The sequence below is a fragment of the Salarias fasciatus genome, chromosome 23, assembly GCF_902148845.1.
Source record: "Salarias fasciatus chromosome 23, fSalaFa1.1, whole genome shotgun sequence".
Classification (NCBI taxonomy): domain Eukaryota; kingdom Metazoa; phylum Chordata; class Actinopteri; order Blenniiformes; family Blenniidae; genus Salarias; species Salarias fasciatus.
In genome coordinates this window covers 4,990,547-5,008,672 of record NC_043766.1, presented here as the reverse complement: position 1 = coordinate 5,008,672, position 18,126 = coordinate 4,990,547, and the positions used below count along the sequence as shown (strand labels likewise).

The following is an 18,126-nucleotide window of genomic DNA, read 5'->3' as shown; positions in this document are numbered from 1 at the left end:
TGAGGGAAGCAAGAAAAGTGTCTTTAAACCCGCATAGTAGTAACTGTAAACAAAAACCAGAGCAACGCCAGCCTCTCAGCGAAACTCTACTCTGCTGGGAATAACCACCTGAGGAAACTCGACACTCTCCTCCTATAAAATACAATGCAGCTGCTCAGATTAAGTTCATTGCTTCAGGAGGACTGGGATCTCAGGCTTCCGGCTGACTTCTGATATTTAGGCTGGCAGGCCGGCCGTAATGCCAGGGGCCGTGTTAAAGCGACACCCAGTTGCTTGCGGGGGATACAGTTTCTGAGTGTGGCGGTCCTTACTGGCAGCGTCACTCGCTCGCCGCAGACCCCGGTCTAACCAGCTGCCTCTGCGGCTCGGTGGAAATACCTTCCCTCCAAACATGTAACTCCAGAAGAGTGTTGGATGCTTGGTAACACTACCTCCACTTCTGATAAGATTTGTGGATTTGATGTCAGTCAGGAGTGTCACATTTATGGCAGGACGGCGCCCTGTATTGATGCATGCATGGAGTATTTACCACAGCATGCAGCTATTTGGGTGAGCCTGTAGGAGGAGTGTAAACCTGCCACCGGCCATCAGTCAACAGTACACACACTTTCTTTTCTGATGAATTAAGTAATGCGGATTCTTGGGAGATAAATCACAGTGTCATCCATGTGGGTGGTTTAGATTGGGACTAATTAGGGTTTTCTTTCTGTGTATATGTGAATCCTTGCATATGATGGCCCCAAATAGTCGTGATAAATGATTTAGATGAGTAGTTGGTGGGTTTTCTAAAAATATTCATCCATTCTTATGTGTGTTTGTAGTTATTTTATGTGTATTAATTTTGATTTGTTTAATTTAATTAAATGTGCATTTCATGTGAAATATCAAACATTATTCATTTGTCATTTTGAAGAGGATCTAGGATTTTCTTCTGTATTTTTTTCATCGTACTAATCAATACTCTGAATGATTTTCTCGATTAAATGTTGCCAAAAACACTAATGACAATGTTAACTAATAAAATCTTTTAAGGAATAAACTAAAATGATTTCCAAACTGATGTAAACATTGGAAAAGTTTTGCATGTGCTCAGGTTTGCTTATCAAAGGTTTTAGACACAAAACACAACGAGAGGCTGGTGTCAAATGACAAGTTTTTGATGCTGAATGTTTGCAGGATAAGGGAAGTTGACTTGAATTGCTTTGGGGAAATGGGCTGCCTTCAAGAGAAAGTTGGTAAAAATAGCCAAATCACATTCATGTCACACCATGAGACTATTTAAGACCATGGATTTTGAAAAGCGACGCTGGCGGTGTCCGGGAATCTGAAGAAGCTTTGAAAATTAGCCTGATCGACCTTTTTAATTCCAACTGGATCATAGAATTTCTAGTTTATTTTCATTATCACGATCACTGTGATTATCACTCGTGGAGTGTGTGTGTGCGTGTGTGTGCACGCGTACGCTGCTGGCACGCTGAACTGAAGGTCAGGTCGAGGCTCAGACACACATGCTGCTGCCTCTCGGAGCGCCACACCCACCTCAGCCGCGATGTGCTGCCGGAGCTGTTTGTTCAGCTGGACCGGGTGATCCTCCTCTTCTTTCTGCGGAGGAGCGCTGAACTTAAATTCCATAGTCTCAGTGAAACCTTTCCAGAGTCCGGCGCATTAACAATAACGGCATACAGCAAACAGATGTTGTATTTTCCGTCCCTGATTTGCTCTCCAGGGGTTGCGACCTCAGGAGCGATGCGGAGTAGATTTAAGGGCTTGTATGTTTTTATTACTTGGCTGCTGTTCCCACAGGTGCTTTAAGGGGAAAGAGCCCAACACACTTGTTATGATTACAGCCCATCTCTTTCCTGAAATGAGCCTGTTTTTCTCTTGCTCTTCTTTTCTTTCTGTTTTGTTCACGTTTTCAGTCAAACCTGTGTGAGATTACAGGAAATACAGTGAAGTGTTTCCACTGCCAAGCCCGTGAGACTCCAGAGTTAGTGATAATGGTCTTTCTCAGGGTCATTTATTATCTTTTACTCACGCACCCTCGGCTCTCACAGCTTGCTTTTAGTTTGGATTTCAAGTGTTGTTGCAGGCCAAAGTAATTGTAGAGCCCAGCATTCACGCTGACTCTGCAGCGCTGCTGCAAGCAGCTCTAAAGTAGATATGTGCGGCGCTGCAGCTGAGGTAGAAATTTGTTCTTGGTCTGATCTCGGGGATTTTAACCTCGGTCAGACTTGTCCTGCGGTTTCTGCCTCTGACTGCCATCTGTTGAGAAAAGCCATCTGGTGGAATTTGGACAACACTAGAAACAGCTTGACTGCACAGAGATAACTTTTCCCTGCGCCGCCTCTGCTGTGTGCCGGTGGTCCTGCGCATGCCGCCACCCAAAGTGACGGACACACCCATAGCTCCGAGCGGGAAAGGAAAACAACTTTCTGCCCCACATATTATGTTCAGAAGACACGTTTTTATAAATAAAGATTACAGTTTATGTCAGAAATTCATGGTTGGATCATTTTTTCAGTTGGTTCAAACCTCATGTTCTGTGTTTACGCTCACAGCAACATTTCAGCATAAAGCTTCGAGCGGAGATTCCTACAATTTCAATGAATTGATGTCTTTCTGCATGTGTGTCGAAGTTATTTTCCTTCCCAGTGCTGTCAGGTGAGGATCCTGCAGACTGGATAAAGTACTTTAGAGTAATGTTTGCTTGTTACAGATTGTTTTTCTTGGTACACCGCCTGTTTTTCTATGTCACTGAAGTTAACCGTTCCCCTGATATGTAGTTATTTTCATTGACATCAGTCTTCAGTGTTTGTTTTCTGAAGAAGCGCCTTAGTTTTTTTTTCCTTTAGCTGCTGGCATGTACGGGAACAAGCAATTCAAACATAAGTTTCCCAATAATAATCAATAAATAATCCCCAATAGAGGAAATGAGAAGTTAAAAAAATCCAAAGTAAAACAGAGAATGTTTAAAACATGTATATTCCCACCTAACGTTCAAAATAATCTATTTGTTTGGATTTTCAATGTGTTTTGTTGTCTTTTATCATGGCAGATTTTAAAAAACAGGCAGCTGTTAGCTTTAATTTTTTTTTTATCATTTATGTTATAAAGTGCAACACAAATGACTCATGAAAAAAAACTTCATGCTTCAGGATAGAGTGACACTGTGGCTCCTCAACAATAGAATAGAGCAGATTTACATTTAAACCGAACCATCAGTTAGGAGAAGCTGTTCAATATGTTTTTAATATTTACTGCATTTCTGATGTTTTCTTTCAGCTCAGTGTTTCAGGCGGCTGCGCTCAAAAATCATGTATGCACTGAAAAGCAGGGGGGCCGAATACAGAACCCTGTGGAACCCCATGATTAAAATTAGTGATTGTTGATATTAGAAAATGAAAATTTAACTTTCCTGAATGCAGGCTGTCAATATCATTGGTGTCAATTGCAGAAGTGGCATGCTAATAAGACAACAATGTAGATCCTATGCTTGTATGAGTCTTTTAGGATTCAGTGTTTTCGCCTGTTTTGTAAGGTCCCTGCTGTCAGGAGGGGTTCAAGGAGAGAGTAAAACGTAAAACTGTCACCACACAGCCAATAGAGTGTGTCATGGATGCCGTGTCTTGGCTTCACCCACTAATTATACATCACGACATAACAGGAGGACTCATCATTACCAAAACATAGTGACTGCAATTTACCAGTGGGCGCAGTTCAGCATAGGTCAGAGCATGAGGGTTAAAGAACAGGGATTATATACTGACAACATCTTTTCCCAGGATACGGGTCCTGGGTCCTGGGAAAAGATGTAAGCAGCATGAAGGAAAAGGACAGAAAGCAACAGAGAAAATAGCAAATCTCGGAGGCGTGGTTGCTCTTTAGCTACTGTTTAAGATCTGCTCTTTCAGCTGGATGGTTCCTGTCCCTCGTAGCACAATAAGCAGGCACTGCCGAGATCTGGGCTCTTACTGCCGTCCATCCCTCAGGCCCTCCATTCACCAGGCACTTACATGAAGGAGCCCTCTAGGGTGCACCGGCCTATTCAAGAGTCAGTCCTACTTTCTCTGCCCAATCCTTTCTTTGCTCAGGTCATTTATTTTTCTCAGTGAAGAACCCCCCCCCCCCACATTCAGTGTGCGTCTGCCGACACGTGAGCCGTGCCCCACCAGAGTCTGGCATCCGTAAAGTCGTGTCAGAGGAGAAACACACTCTAGGGAGCGTGCATGTGCAGATTAGGGAGGGAGGTGAGGATGGCTGGTTCCTGTTCGGGACAGCCTCAAAACACCACGATAAGATTTTCTGACGAGCGGCGAATGGTCTTTGATGAAATGAGAAACAGTCGTGCTGCTTGTGCTCTCTCTGAATAGCCGCTTAAATAAACCGTGTTGAATTGTAACAGGGTGGGGATTTTGTCACATCTTTTGCTGCAATCAACTAATAACGTGTTTTCTTATTTTCTTTTCCATGTTCCCATCGGACATCTGGCATTTCCCTGCTAATGATCAATAGGTAAGTACTATTCAGACTTGTATCTGTAGCCAATATGCATCTCCAAATTTTCCAAAAAACAAGAAAAAAGTGTTTGTATTCTATTTTTGTACATTTTGCGGCTAGATGTTCCCAGCGCTGCTCTCATACACATCTGCAGTGGCCTCATGGGTCGCTGCGGGTCAACACTCCCAGTTTACTTTCCACAGCTGAGGTATGATGAGCTGTGAAAGAGCGTGGCCTCGCTTCAGCACGTCTCTGTGCGTACGTACCCATTTCCATGGAGACACAAAGCTCATAATAACACACACAATGGCCTCCTCTTCAGCCCTCTGCTGGTGCGAGCCTCTCTGAGGGGATGGCAGCCCAGCCGTCGTTCCCTCAGCTCGGCATACACTGCCTGCCTGCGCCGTAATGAGGAAACACACACCTCTGTGTCTCAGGCCCAATCAGCGTACATCATGTGAACACACAGACACAATGCAGGTCACCACCTGAGCAGGATCGTGTCAGCCATGTGTGTGAATGCTGGTGTTGAGTCTGACTCAGAGAGGCGAACAATGCAAAGCTACAGTACATGTTGTCTAATCCCAGCGTGTCCTGGGAGAGGCGGGTGGGACGGATCAGGGAACAGGACAGGCTCGTTCTCCCCAAGGGGAGAGTTGTGCTTTTTCATATGTTTGACCTATAAAACATTCAGAATCTCCGAAGTATGGCAGCACGCATGAACACAGCGGCTTGCTGCGCCCGGAGGACACTGTGTTTACTGTTGAATTAACTTTCATTCTCCCTGGAACAGTGAGCAGACGTGAGTCGAGTCATGTTAAGGAAACAACACCGACACCTGAAACTGTGGCAATTTTTGTTCGTTCAAACATGCGAACCATATATTTGTTGATGCGCTGTTGACGAAGCGACTGTGTTCCTGACCAGAAAGAGTTTGCACACATTTGACCTTTACCAGACAAAAGGCTCTTAAACATGTTGACACTGTGAGAGTTTATCAACAAACCAATACATTCTGGTCAGCAAGCGATAAAGGGTTGTTGTATTTGCACATCAGGCATGGAGGTCAAACTTTTCACATTTATTTCTGATTGTAGATCTAGGTGTAAAAGCTATATTCACAGTAATTAAGTAATTTATTATCTGTGATCAATGTTGGATGACTCTTCTCCATTTATCAAATAATCTGATGCTCATCTTGCAATCTGACTTGTTTTAATGTATGGAAATGATGACGAAGCCTATGGTTATATAGTGCCTGATATGTTATTTAATAATATTATCTTTAGTTGTAGTGTGACCAATATAGTCTGACAGTAAAACAAAAATAATAGAACAGAAAATACAATTCAATTAAAAAAAAACAAGTTATAAAAAGCCAACTGTAGAACAGATGCAGTAGAAATCAACATTTAAAGTAGCAGATAGTGTCAAAAGCAGTAGTGTGAATAAACGCAATGCTTCTTAAGCTGTGCTCGAACGATGTTTCTTAAATCAGCTGCCGGTTTGTTCTGAGCAGCGGGATTATAAAAACAAAAAGCGGCTTGACCACAGTTTTCACATCTCATCTCTGGTATGTTGTGCAGACCAGCTCCAGTGATGAGACGACAGTTTTCACATATTCAGACAGAAAGGTATGAAGGTATGAAGGTTCAGGCCGTGCAGGGCTTTAACAGCGAGCTAAAGGATTGAAACACCTTGGAGATTTACAATCTATTTGCAGTTTTTTGTGTCTCTCGCTGCAGCATTGTTTAATAAGCGAAGAGTCACTTTGATCAACAGATTTTTCCCTTAAACAAATGTTTCCCTTCCATGTCCTTTTTTTAGGGGCTTATACTGTAGTTGCACGTTGCTCATGTTTCTTGTCAGCATCTGTATGAAACATTCCAACAACAATTGACTGTAATTCTCTGTTAAGGGTGTTTTTTTTCTTTTTTCCCTCTAAATGCTGCCAGCTTCAGATCCTCTGGAGCGGCTTGCAGCTTGTGTGTGGGGGCTTTCTGGGTGTGGCACTGAAACAGCAACCAGGAACCGGTGCGGTCTGATCCTCCTCATTGTTTCCACTCGAGCGGTGGTTGGATTTTGCTCTCTGCGTCCATCCTTCCTGCCAGCCTTCACTTCATTCCTTGTCTGACTGGAGGCTCAGCTCAGCTTGCCCCTTGTCTTCTTCTCAGCGTTGCCGCCGCTCCCTCCTGCCGCCTCTCACACACGCCCTCGCAGGTCACTCGCCTGCAGACTCTGGCCTCAGCCTGACCAGACTCGCCAGCTGAAGAGTGGTTTCCACTGCACTCGTCCGGCACATTTTCTGCCCTCGCCGTCTCTCTCCAGACCGCACCTTCCTCTCAAGTCTGCGTTCGGGGTTTTTCTATTTTCCCCTCGATGCGTCTCCCTCCCTTCACAGTCTGTCTGTTCTGCTTATTGTGCTCCATGCGAGCGTTGAGTGATGCCAGTGAGTCGGTGAAACCGGAGTCTGAGGCTCACACGGCGTGTGTTTACACAGGAAACTGTGGATAAAAATCCTCCTGCGATTAAACTGCTCAGACACTTACATAACAGTCTGCGTTAAGGCTCCTGTGTGCCTTCAACAAAGCCTTTGTCTCGATGTGTGAGAATGCGCCTCCATGCAGCGGACACCTGAACATACACCCTGACGAGGGGGGATGTGGGCATGTTTGCAGTCAGTTCGGGTTCCCCTAACCTCTGTGAGACCGTGGTGCCACACACCGAAGCACAGGCTGACGAATGAGCAGCTGCACAAGACACTGGACGTGCTCCGGTCGTCTGTCGTCGAGAGCCGGGGTTTGTTCAGGAGACCGCAGGCGAAGCGCCGTCTCTCAGCCAGCGTGAAGCACCACAGGTGTTACTGTGACTACAGACCAGCTACTAGACTTCCGGGGTCGGCCTCAGTAAAAACCCACCAAGATGATGAGAGACTCTGAGAGTCTGAGGCCCAGAACCAAACCTTCAGAACAGGGAGAGTCTCTCGGAGAGGAGCGCTTCGCTGACATCGTAATCAATAATCTCAGACCTCAGTCACGTGTGAGAAAACTCTCCAAACTCCAGAAAGCAACGGACATAATAACCTCTTCAAAAGAAGAGACGCAACTACAGCATTACTGTCCCTAATGCCCTCTGAGAGTAAATTAAAAATGACGCTCATGCCAATCATCGTTTTACATAAAACTAAATTAATGAAACACAATATGTGACTTAACTAGAAACTAGGGTTTTTCATTTTGGTTTAGTGGTTTAAAATGTGATGGTAGATTCCTTATCTTTTTAGTTCTCTCGTTGCTTATAGGTTTAAAACATGCTTATGAGTTAGTGACAGTTACAGAGTACAAAGTTTTTTAAGCATCAAATAAGAATCATAGCCTGTTCAGATTTTCTTGTTTAACTTTCCCAGTTTTACACTTTCAACAGTTTTATTATATATAAAAAGATGTTTGTTAAGGCTGCGTTTAAAAAGTCACAATGTAAAAAGTGTGTTTTATAATATTCTTCAACAACTCCTGAGCGATCAAATTCTCTATTTCTAAATATATCAACGACTGACCTTCAACAGTAAATACAAAACAAAAAGCTTTCAAACTCTGCAGTCTTTGACACAACTGTTTTAGTGGATTAAAAAAAAACAAACAAAATGAAAAGTTTCTCGGCTTTCTGTCGCAGCGTCATCATGCATGTGGGTTTGTCTTTTCATTGCATAACAGTGTTCAGCCGGCATGATGCCGGTTTGTATTCTGCGAGAGGCATGCAGGAAGAAAAAGCTCAGTGAAGCACGCCGGTTTGGCAGAGGAGCACGCTGATGAAAGATTAATGTCCTCGTGCTTTTCTTTTCTTGTTTTTTCTTGGCTTTGCCGCGGTGGAAAGGTAAATTCACTCCTGCGCCGTTCGTCTTGTCTGGCGCGCGCAGAAAACACTTTTTGTTTCAAGCCTTTTTTTTTTTTAACAGGGCTGCATTCCGGTAATCAGTCAGGCCCGTGTTGTTGGAGCCGTCCGATGCTCATGTTACCTCTGACTTCAGGCTTTTTCATTATCCTCTGCTTTGTGCTTCGCACTGCCTTTATTTCCAGGAAGGCCAAGGACTTAGTCTCCTCCTTTACACTCCTACCTACGATTCCCACCTTTCTAAAGGTGCCTGAGCGATGGGAATTCAGACCGAACAAAAGCCCGAGGTCAAAGGGCTTGCAGTTTCATTTGCGAGACTAATAGTCCAGGTGTACCTGGAGGGTCCGGAAACCCCGGGACCAGCCCGGACCCGCCCCTTCCTCCTCCGCTGAGATTGGGGCATTTAGAGAGCGAGCACTTCAAAGGTCTGGCGAAAAGCCTGGACCTGGGCCAGGCTCGGCAGGAGGCCCATTACAGCCCAATAGAAGTCAGCTGTGACCTCAAAGACCGTTAAATGATGTGATAGGAGAGGGTGTGCTGCGGCCCGCAGAGGCCTCTGCAACAAATCAGGAGGACAGAGCTGTAAAATGAACTTCACGCTGATTTAAGGCCGCGAGGAATTTTAAGTGCTCTTGAGAGAGACACCGTGACGTTTTTTTCTTCTTTGTTTTTGTTTGTACTGTACGTCCAGATCAGCAGTCCTAAAGAAGTGTCAGACTTTTATTTATTTATTTAGTTTTCGTCTCCCACTGGAGCATTCTGATGAATCTGAAAATCTCATCTATGGCCCCCATTTCCTGGAACAGAAACGCGTCTAATATGAGTAAATTAGTTGCCAATGAGCTGGTGATTAACAGGCGTGTTTACTGATGTGAGCTGACCTCCCGTCTCATAATGAGGTGTCTGGAGGTCAAGAGGTAAAAGGTTGGTTAAAAAGTGGCACCCGACCCTGGCTGACCTCTGCTCACCGTGCCGGGATGCTAGAATAATTAAACGGGCGTCAGCAGCAAGTTGCTGTCATTCAGAGCACTTGGACATTTTTAAATTTAGGAATATTTTTGAAAATGTGGACTTAAAAGATGCTTAACAATGAATAAACATTGATTAATTGATTTAACTGTAAAGTGGGTGGAATAGTTGCAATCTTTTCAGATTCCACTTTAATTCTACTTGAATTCTAAACATAAATGAGGAAGTGTGAAAACATTTTCTGTTACGTTTAGTTCAGTAGAATTTCTTATTTAATATTTTCTCGTCTTTTGAGGATACTGCAGAACTGCAGCGTAGTTCTGGGGAAAAAGGACCATTAAAAGTGATTTGACATGTCAGTACACTCGTACCACAGATTTCTCTTTATTCATAAGTTTGCCAAAGGAGTGTGAAATCACGTTTATTTTGACGCTTTCATTGTACTCTTAATCTGAATACAGTGAAACATTGCAATAGTGTGTTGCTATTCATATGGATGCCATAATTTCCTGTAACTCTGGCAAAAAATAATGACACTAACAATATAATATATGAAAGTTTAAAATACTCAAATGGAAATTAGAAGCAGTTCATTGACTCTGTCATTGGCCGTGGCTCATTAGCACTGAGTTAAAGACATAAGAAAGTCCTGGACGGTTTATCTGCCTTCCTGGAGAAAATATAACGACCCACAAACACACAGGGAGCACATGCAAACTCCACAAGGAAAGGCCTGCAAGCCCAAAATCAAATTTGTGATCTCATTTATGCCTGACATTTCTGTAAATACATAAAATTAAGAAAGAAAAACAATTTTGAGAAGAATATTGACACACTTTCATGAACGTGTTTGTTTCAGAAGTTCACATCTTCTGTAGGAAAACAATCGTCACTGTCAGGATTTAAAGAATTATTGCAAACTGGAACTTCTTTGGCTAAAACTTGCAGTCAGTTGGCATTGAGCAAGGCAGTAAACATTCGTCTATCCTCCTAAGCGATTGTTCGCGCTGCATCACCTTTTTGACCTCTGTGCTCAAACCTTCATCAACAGTTTGCGGTAACTTTTGAAGCCTTTGCTTTTAAAGCGCTGCTGACTCCAGCATGAGCAGAACCAGCGTGGGAATGTTCCATCAGACAGCAGGTTACAGAACGCCACGTGCTGCGAAATGCAGACAGACGCTGCTACGGTATCTGGCTTAATCAATAATGTTGTGAACCCTTCAGGCTGGAATGTTCTGGAGGTTTAATGTCACGTGAATGTGGAATGACACTCCAGCGAAACTTTCCCGATCGTCATTGAGCAATAAAACACACCACAGGCTGGAAAAGTTTTACAAAGGAAATGTTTCTGAGGACGTCAGACATTTAAACCTTCCTCTAACACGTCCGCCCCTCTTTCCTGAGGAATTAGAGATCTGCTCGCCCTCCTCGGAGTGAGAGATCTCTGGGTTGGCACCGTGCCCGCCCTGTGATATGCACCACTCTGGAGGTTTGGAAATGGAAAGTATTTCAGAGTCCCTGTTGTCAGACTTTGTAGTGGTAATGCACAGCAGCTGAGAAAACAGAACCCGGTCGCACAGCTCTGCTCCTCTGCAGATCACAGCTCTGGACCAACTTCTGGAGGCTTTCGGCTCAGCGGCACCGGCTTCACGATAAGATCCGAAGTGATGCCGCAGGAGACTGTTTAAGTGCTGTGCATACACATTAAATAAATGGATAAACATCAGAAAAGAAAGAGATGGAAAGAGAGGTGTGCGCTCAGGCTCAAATACTGTTACACTGCTGCAAAACACTGGTGTTAAAAATTACTTTTATCATAACGTCCTTTAGAATAATAAGTTATTTTCTTTCCATATTCACTTGTGTTGTGCTAAATAAGAATTCAGTTCAATTTACATATATATATATATATATATATATGTGTGTGTGTATATACAGGCGTAAAGAAATGTACTCATCAGCTCAAAAATGCAGAACAGTTTTGATATCGATTCAAACTGTTGGCATATTACTGATTTTAAAAAGTAGATCGCATGGTTGTATTTCAATATAAAAAGTCTTTATAAAAGCTGCTAAATACTGATCATTTAAAGTCTGCCACTGTTTCCCGTGAACACAACACTCGGTGCTTCAAATGAAATCCCAACTGTTCATTGACGGAGCGTCACGGCGTCGCTGGCCTGATTGATAGCGTTTGCCTTCTCCAGTGAAACTGGGATTTATTTATGAGGTTGCGTGTTTTCTTTAAACCTCGGCGGATGGAAACTGTGATACTTGATGGGATTCCCCCTCGTGTCTTCACTTCCAGCCTCGCTGCATCTCCTGGCAGCCGTGCAGACAGTTTTCTGGGGTATTTTTTGTTTATTGCGGCCCGGGCGCTTGTCCAAGGCGTGAGCGTGAGGCAGCGTCTCCTGAAGCACACGTGTGATTTCATTTCAGCGCCAGACGCGCTTTCGTGTGTGGGCCTGCAGCGCTGCCAGCCCGCGCGTCCTGACACCGGCAGCCGGGAAATACAAGGAGGCTTCTCTGTGTGTTACAAATCAACATGAAACATTTCACATATGCACACACACACACACACAGGCGGTGGTGATACCGTACACACACATACACACACAAATACCTCCCTATAGTAAATGATACTCCTTTTTTTTTCTTTTTTAAGAAATCATCTATAGAAACTTCTGTCATGACAGTCCTGTTCTTCATTCCTCTGCCACGTATTTATCTGGCTGCCATGCCGGGACAGTGAAGCACTTGAAGGCAGTCGAACAGCGGTTTGATTACAGATCAGCGGCGGTTTGCTGCGGTACCTGCAGGCAGCGGAGAGCAGGGGATCATTGTTTCCCCCCTCCGCTCCGTAAAGCCTCCCAGTTCCCAGCATCGTGTTCCAGTCGGGGGGTCACACGGCCCACTGGCTGACCCACATCAAAGCTCTCCAGGTGAGCCGAGGAGGAGCTCAGTCCACAGGGGTGTGGCAGGAGGACACACTCAAACGATGACTTTGAGTTTCTTGCACTGAAATCAGGCCTGTGCCTGCTAGAGGAGGGATGGTGCTTGATTCACAGCGTTTTTGGGGTCAGGAGAGAATTTAAAGTAATTTATCTTTCTCACTCGCAGAAAAAAAAGATTTTTTTTTTCTTTTGGTATTTTTAGTCCCTTGTGCATTGATCATTGTGTGAAAAGTGTCCATAGTGTCAGACAAAGGATTTTAAAGGAAAATCTCTGCATCAATTGAAATTTGTTTTCTTTTCTATTTGTTTTTCAAACTGACTTCTAGTCCAGAGTTGGGTTGATCCAGCCTTATTTTAAAGGAATAAACTGTGACGTCAAATGGAAACGTGCCTTCAGACAAGCTCATCGTTTCCTTGTTGCTCTGCGTTAAATGGTATTTATGGTCAGACCGTGTTATCAAAATCATTTCCTGACATCTCACACCCCAGCTGAAGTGGGGCAGCCTCGGCAGCCTCTCTCATCAGGTCTGCCAGGCTCCAGCTTCATGTTATTACTGAGCGTAAACAATCACATGCCCCACCTGCTGCAGCAGCAGCAGCAGCATCGCCATCAGCTGGGTGGATGTGGGCTCAGAGCGGATTACCGGGGAGACGGGTATTATTGTGTGTCTACTGGCATCAGGACTCTGGTCTTTGTGCTTGGACTAATCAGACCTCTGAGGGACTTTCTCCTGCAGCCAGCGCTCGGTTGGACGGCGGCGTGGTGATTTCGTTGTGACCGCAGAGTTTGGTTTTTGGCTTTTAGGAGGGGGTTTGGATGTTTCTCGCGGCGCTCTGGTTGGTGCCGGTCTCTCCCTGGATTCAGGTGAGCTCTTTCATTCGATGCGTCTCCGCTCTGCGCTATTTAAATCAGGAAATGTGCGTTGTTGAGTATTTTGATGCGTAAATCAGTTCTAGACTTGAGGAGTCTGTAATATGTGAATGAGTGGCATCGACATGCTGTTTTCTCTAACATAGAGGCAGTTCGCTCCGTCCAGTGTCCAGTGCATCCTTTTGACATTCCTCTGCAGGATCCTCCATTGTGGGTCAAGCGGTCAGTGTTGTTTCAGCAGTCTGGATTAACACTCATCCTGCGGCACACTATCAGCAGATTAGTGGTGGTTGCCCGAGTTGGGGGGCCTGGCCGGGCCATCTGTACCCACGGCAGGGTGGGGACGGGGACGCTGGGTGGCTGGTTGGGGGTTGGGGGGAGGAGGAGGAGGAGGAGGAGTGTGAGCAGATGTTCCAGGAGAGCCGGAGGGAGGTCACCGTACCAATCAGACAGCAGAGGACAGCCATGAGGGGACGAGCAGGCTCCGCTCAGGTGAATCCAGCCAGTTTAATATCCCGGAAATAAAATCTGCCATGGCTCTGGGATGCTGCCTCTCACTGTCATCCCAAGGTATTGTGAAATTTACCAGGACTGTAGTTCAGCTGCATGCTGCTGCTACTGATACACACCCTGTGTCTTTACTGTCTCCGCCTTTCCTAAAGACGTCTGAGGTGATGAGATGAAGTGAGCTTCTCCTGAGCTTGTTGTTGTTTATCGCTGGTTTAACCTGCAGTTTGGAGCGTGAATGAAACATGAGCACTTGGAAACCCAGCAGGTACTCAAATTTGACAACTTTAATTTATTCATGAAGCCAGTTTCAGTCTAGCAGCCTTTTGCAAATGGAATTTAACACCACAAACGTTTCACACCTTGAAGAAACTTTTCAAAACTCAAACATGTTATAAAACCCTCCAAAGTATGTATTCTGTTCAGAAAAGATGCCTGGCTTTCTATAAATTCGTGTTTTATCTTTATGAACCTAACATCTGTGGATTTCAGGTTCATGGCTTTTTAAATAGTGTTAATTCAAATCAGCTTTATTCACGCCAGGGACAACATTGTCATTCCAAGACTGCGAAAAGGAAGAACTCCCTTTTAGAATGAAGAAGCCTTTGCAGAGCCACGCTCAGACATTTCCCATCTTAGTTTTTGTACAGAATTGCATGCATGTCATTTCAAACCAGCACATGCAAAAAGCCACACACTTTAAAGCATTGGGTGCATCCATGAATTATGTCCCCATTTCTGATTTTTCCAGAAAATGTTGAGGGAGTTGAATGAGGTTGATTGTAAACTCATATGTGGCTGCAATTTAAACAGAAAAAAAAAACAACAAAAAAAAAAACAAGTGTGACCTAATGAGTGATGGCCGCAGCCTGTGAAAACACAGCCGCCGGCAAATTGTAGGTGTGTGACTGTGGGTGTGAGGGGAGGGGTGAGGCCGGGCTCCTGTCTGAGCCAACACCAAGTAAATTAGAAGGCAGAGGCAGCCTGATGGCGCATGCTCCTCCCTGTTCAGGCCGACTGGGACTGATAACTGTAAGGATGCTAAGCTGGCGGGGCATGATCCTCCTGGAGAAAGACGAAGACGAGGAGGAGGAGGAGGAGGAGGAGGGGTGAAGATTAATAGTCTGTGTCAAGGTGAAGACAGCAGAGTGTAATGTTACTTCACCGTGAAAGTTCACTGGATTAGGCTTTGCTAGAAGGACTCGGGAACTAAAGGAATTCTGGGAAGTGACCAGAAAAGTTCAAAAAAAAATGTGTCCGCAAAACTTGAATTTTTGCTTTCGTGTTCTCACCCTGAGGCCGTGCCGCTGCTTCAGCTCCGCGGAGCCGCGCTGAAGATCACTCAGCCTGCGTGCAGAAAGAGAAAGCTGCCAGGAGGTCAGTGAGACGACTGAAGGCTGATGAGTTTTCTTTGGCCTCATTTGGGGCAACAGCTGACCATTAAACTACCATTAAAGGCTTCCCCCATATGGACATTAGTCTTTGTGAGTCCCTCTCCTAAAGGCTTCCTGTGAAGCCTGAGCTTTTAGCTCACTTTAAGTCAGAGACGTCGGCGAGCCAGGTGAAAGAAAGCGAGCCGATGTGTCCTTGTAGCCCAGGAATTAAAATGAAAAAGAAAAAAAATGCAGGGAGAGTTGAGTGTATTCAGGCATGGAGAGTGTCCCAGTTGTTGCTGTTGTTTCGGTCAGATGGGTTTTTATTGGGCCGGAGAGACTGAGGGAGTCACAGGAGGGCCAATAGTTCACGTCTCAGCAGGGAAGCAGCGGGAAGGCTGACGAACGCCGTCGGAGCGCTCATATCCTCCAACACGTCAGTTCACAACGGAAACGCCTCGTCATGTGCTGCTCTGTTGTGCAACTTCATGGAAATTTGTGACTGGACTCTTGCAACCTCTCTTGAAAGTAATTGCATTTCTCTCCTAGTGGCTGCAAATAAAAATAAACCGTTGCACCTTTTTTTCCTCCCCTCATTTTTAACCTGTTATTAAAGAGCACATTAGCGTTATTATAAAAGTGTTGCAGGGACTCATTAGCTGAGCAGTCAACACTGTGTGTGTTTTCATGTGATACTCTCATTAAGTTCGGCTTGAACTGCTACAGTCAGTGGGAGGAAGATGCTCTAGAAACTGATTTAAGAACTACTGACAGTGAGAAGAAACAGAAGCAAGGCAGCTTAGGTAAACTGCCAACACGCAGGCTCCTAGAAACAGAAACCAACATTTATTTGATGCTGCTAATCGATCACAGGTTAAAGCTAATATTACTAATATAGCTGTCAGCATTAATACTACTGCTACTAGTAGTGTTACTACCCAGTATGCTATTGCTCGTATCCATTTGTTCCCTCTATACATATCACCACGACTCTGTGGGGGAATATAACAGCACTAAAACTACCAGCATCACTACTAACGCTAACCATGCTAACACTACTGGAAGTAGCATTAACCAGTCTTAATAACAGAGCAAGCAGGATGGAGGAAGAGCAGAACAGCAGCTCAGCCCTCAGAAGTGATGAGAAGCTCGATACTGAAACTTTATGTGAAAACACTGTTGTCACGACTCCACAAAAGGATGGATGGACGGATGAACGTATGAAAGGATGGATGGACACTAGAGACGCACACGTAACTGAAACTTCTTTGCTAGTCGCTCAAATTGCAGCAGTAAAGGCACGCACACTTTGAAAATTTAGATAAACATGTCTAGAAACAAAACAATAAATATTTTTACACAGTAAACAGTAATAGAGTAAATGTTTTGCTATTTTGCTCTATTCCCCACTCGAGGGTTTAGTATTGGAAATTTTTAGAAGCAATTTATCCCATTATAGCCGTTCCACGAGTTTTTTGTTTTTGTTTTTGGGGCTAGTAGTTTCAGTTTTTATGGGCAGTCTTATATTTTGTTCCAGTTTTATTACTTTCACCTCTTCTTGGCTGGTTTACCCAGCAGTCACTTCAAGTGAGAACATTTGCTGTGTTTGTGTTTTGGACGTCCGTTTACACCACAGCGGTGCTCGGAGCCACCGAATATTTAACTTTTTGTACCTCAGTTCTCCGTCGACGTTTCGCCGGCGGAAACGCTGCTCCTGTGCGTGTTTTTTACTGTGCGCTCCACAGCCATGGTAAATACTTATTCTGCACATGTGTGACTCGCTTGACAATAAGAACAATGTTTTCCTCTCATGCCATCAATCCCTGTCCAGACTCTTCTGAGACTCGGTAGGTTTAGACTTGACATTCAGCAGGAGTAGCAGCAAAAATTATATTTCATATGAATGTCCGTGAACTCGCCACTGGCACGTTTTCATGTCAAGTGTAGCTTTGTATGCAGAGCCTTAGCGAGTTTTAGACGTTTTTGCTGTTTAACATTCTCGTCATTTATTTGCTAATTTCCTCTTCAGACATCAGTCAATCAGTTGAATCCACGACGATTAAAACCCTCTATTTTCTGTGCAATCCACTTCTTTTTTTTTTCCTTTTGGTTTTAAAAACAGTCAGGTTTAGCTTTGTGAAAATCAGCATTTATCATCTGAAGTGAAAGGCAGCATGCACTTTTTTAATGTAATTTCATATATTCTCTTCATTAAGTTTCTTTGAAATATTGTTTGTTGTGTGACAAAATAAAAATAATCTTAAAACTCTATTAAAACTCTGCAGGGACACAGCACAGCGCCTGGTCCCCGGTCAGCCGAGCCACGGCCTGCAGGGCTTTCACATCAGTGCTGGGTGTCTTATGGGAAGCGTCAGGTTGTCTCCCAGTGACAGATAGGCACGGTGGGGAGGGGATTGCAGCGGCGGGGGTTTGCATGTAGGAGCGGCGTCGTGTTTCTTTGAAAATTCCCTGTCGGACAGCGGAGCAGCGCTGCTGGAAGATCTTCCAGAGTAAGCTGCAGATGGTTCCAGGCTCAGCTCTCGCTCTCTGACCTCCGGTCGTGGAAACCAGGGGTTGGACTGTGTCTTTCTTCAGTGGAAGAGACTAAAGTTAGCTGCTTCTGGCCGCACTACAAAGCAAACCGTGGAGCGCGCTCGGTCAAAGCCGCCTCTCCTCAGACTCAGAGGTCAGACGGAGCGTGTTTCAGTAAAGCTGAAGGGTCCAGGACGAGTCCAGAAACACTGGCGGATGTGTCTCAGTGGAGACAAAGCTTTTCCCCACAGAGTATCATTCGATCCTGGTTTTATCCTGTTAAACATGTAACTGTTGGTGAGCAAGATGCATAAATATTTGTAGAGAGACAGAAGGTCTGTTCACCACCACAACGCTCAACATCATCTTTAAATACAGACTTCAGTTTCAGGACAGTTACTTTCAAATTAGGTGATCATTATGGAAATCACAATACTTTTTTTTTTAAAGAGACATCGTTGGACAGTATAATCAGAAATCAAACAGTTTACAGTCAGTGAAAGCATGAAGTCTCAAAGCCACAGACCTCACA

General features: G+C 44.5%; 1 protein-coding gene across 1 annotated transcript in view; it reads left to right on the top strand.

Moving 5' to 3' along the window:
• Positions 1–18,126, top strand: part of nhsa (Nance-Horan syndrome a (congenital cataracts and dental anomalies)) — a 64,952-nt gene that overhangs the window by 33,636 nt on the left and 13,190 nt on the right. The window lies entirely within an intron of this gene.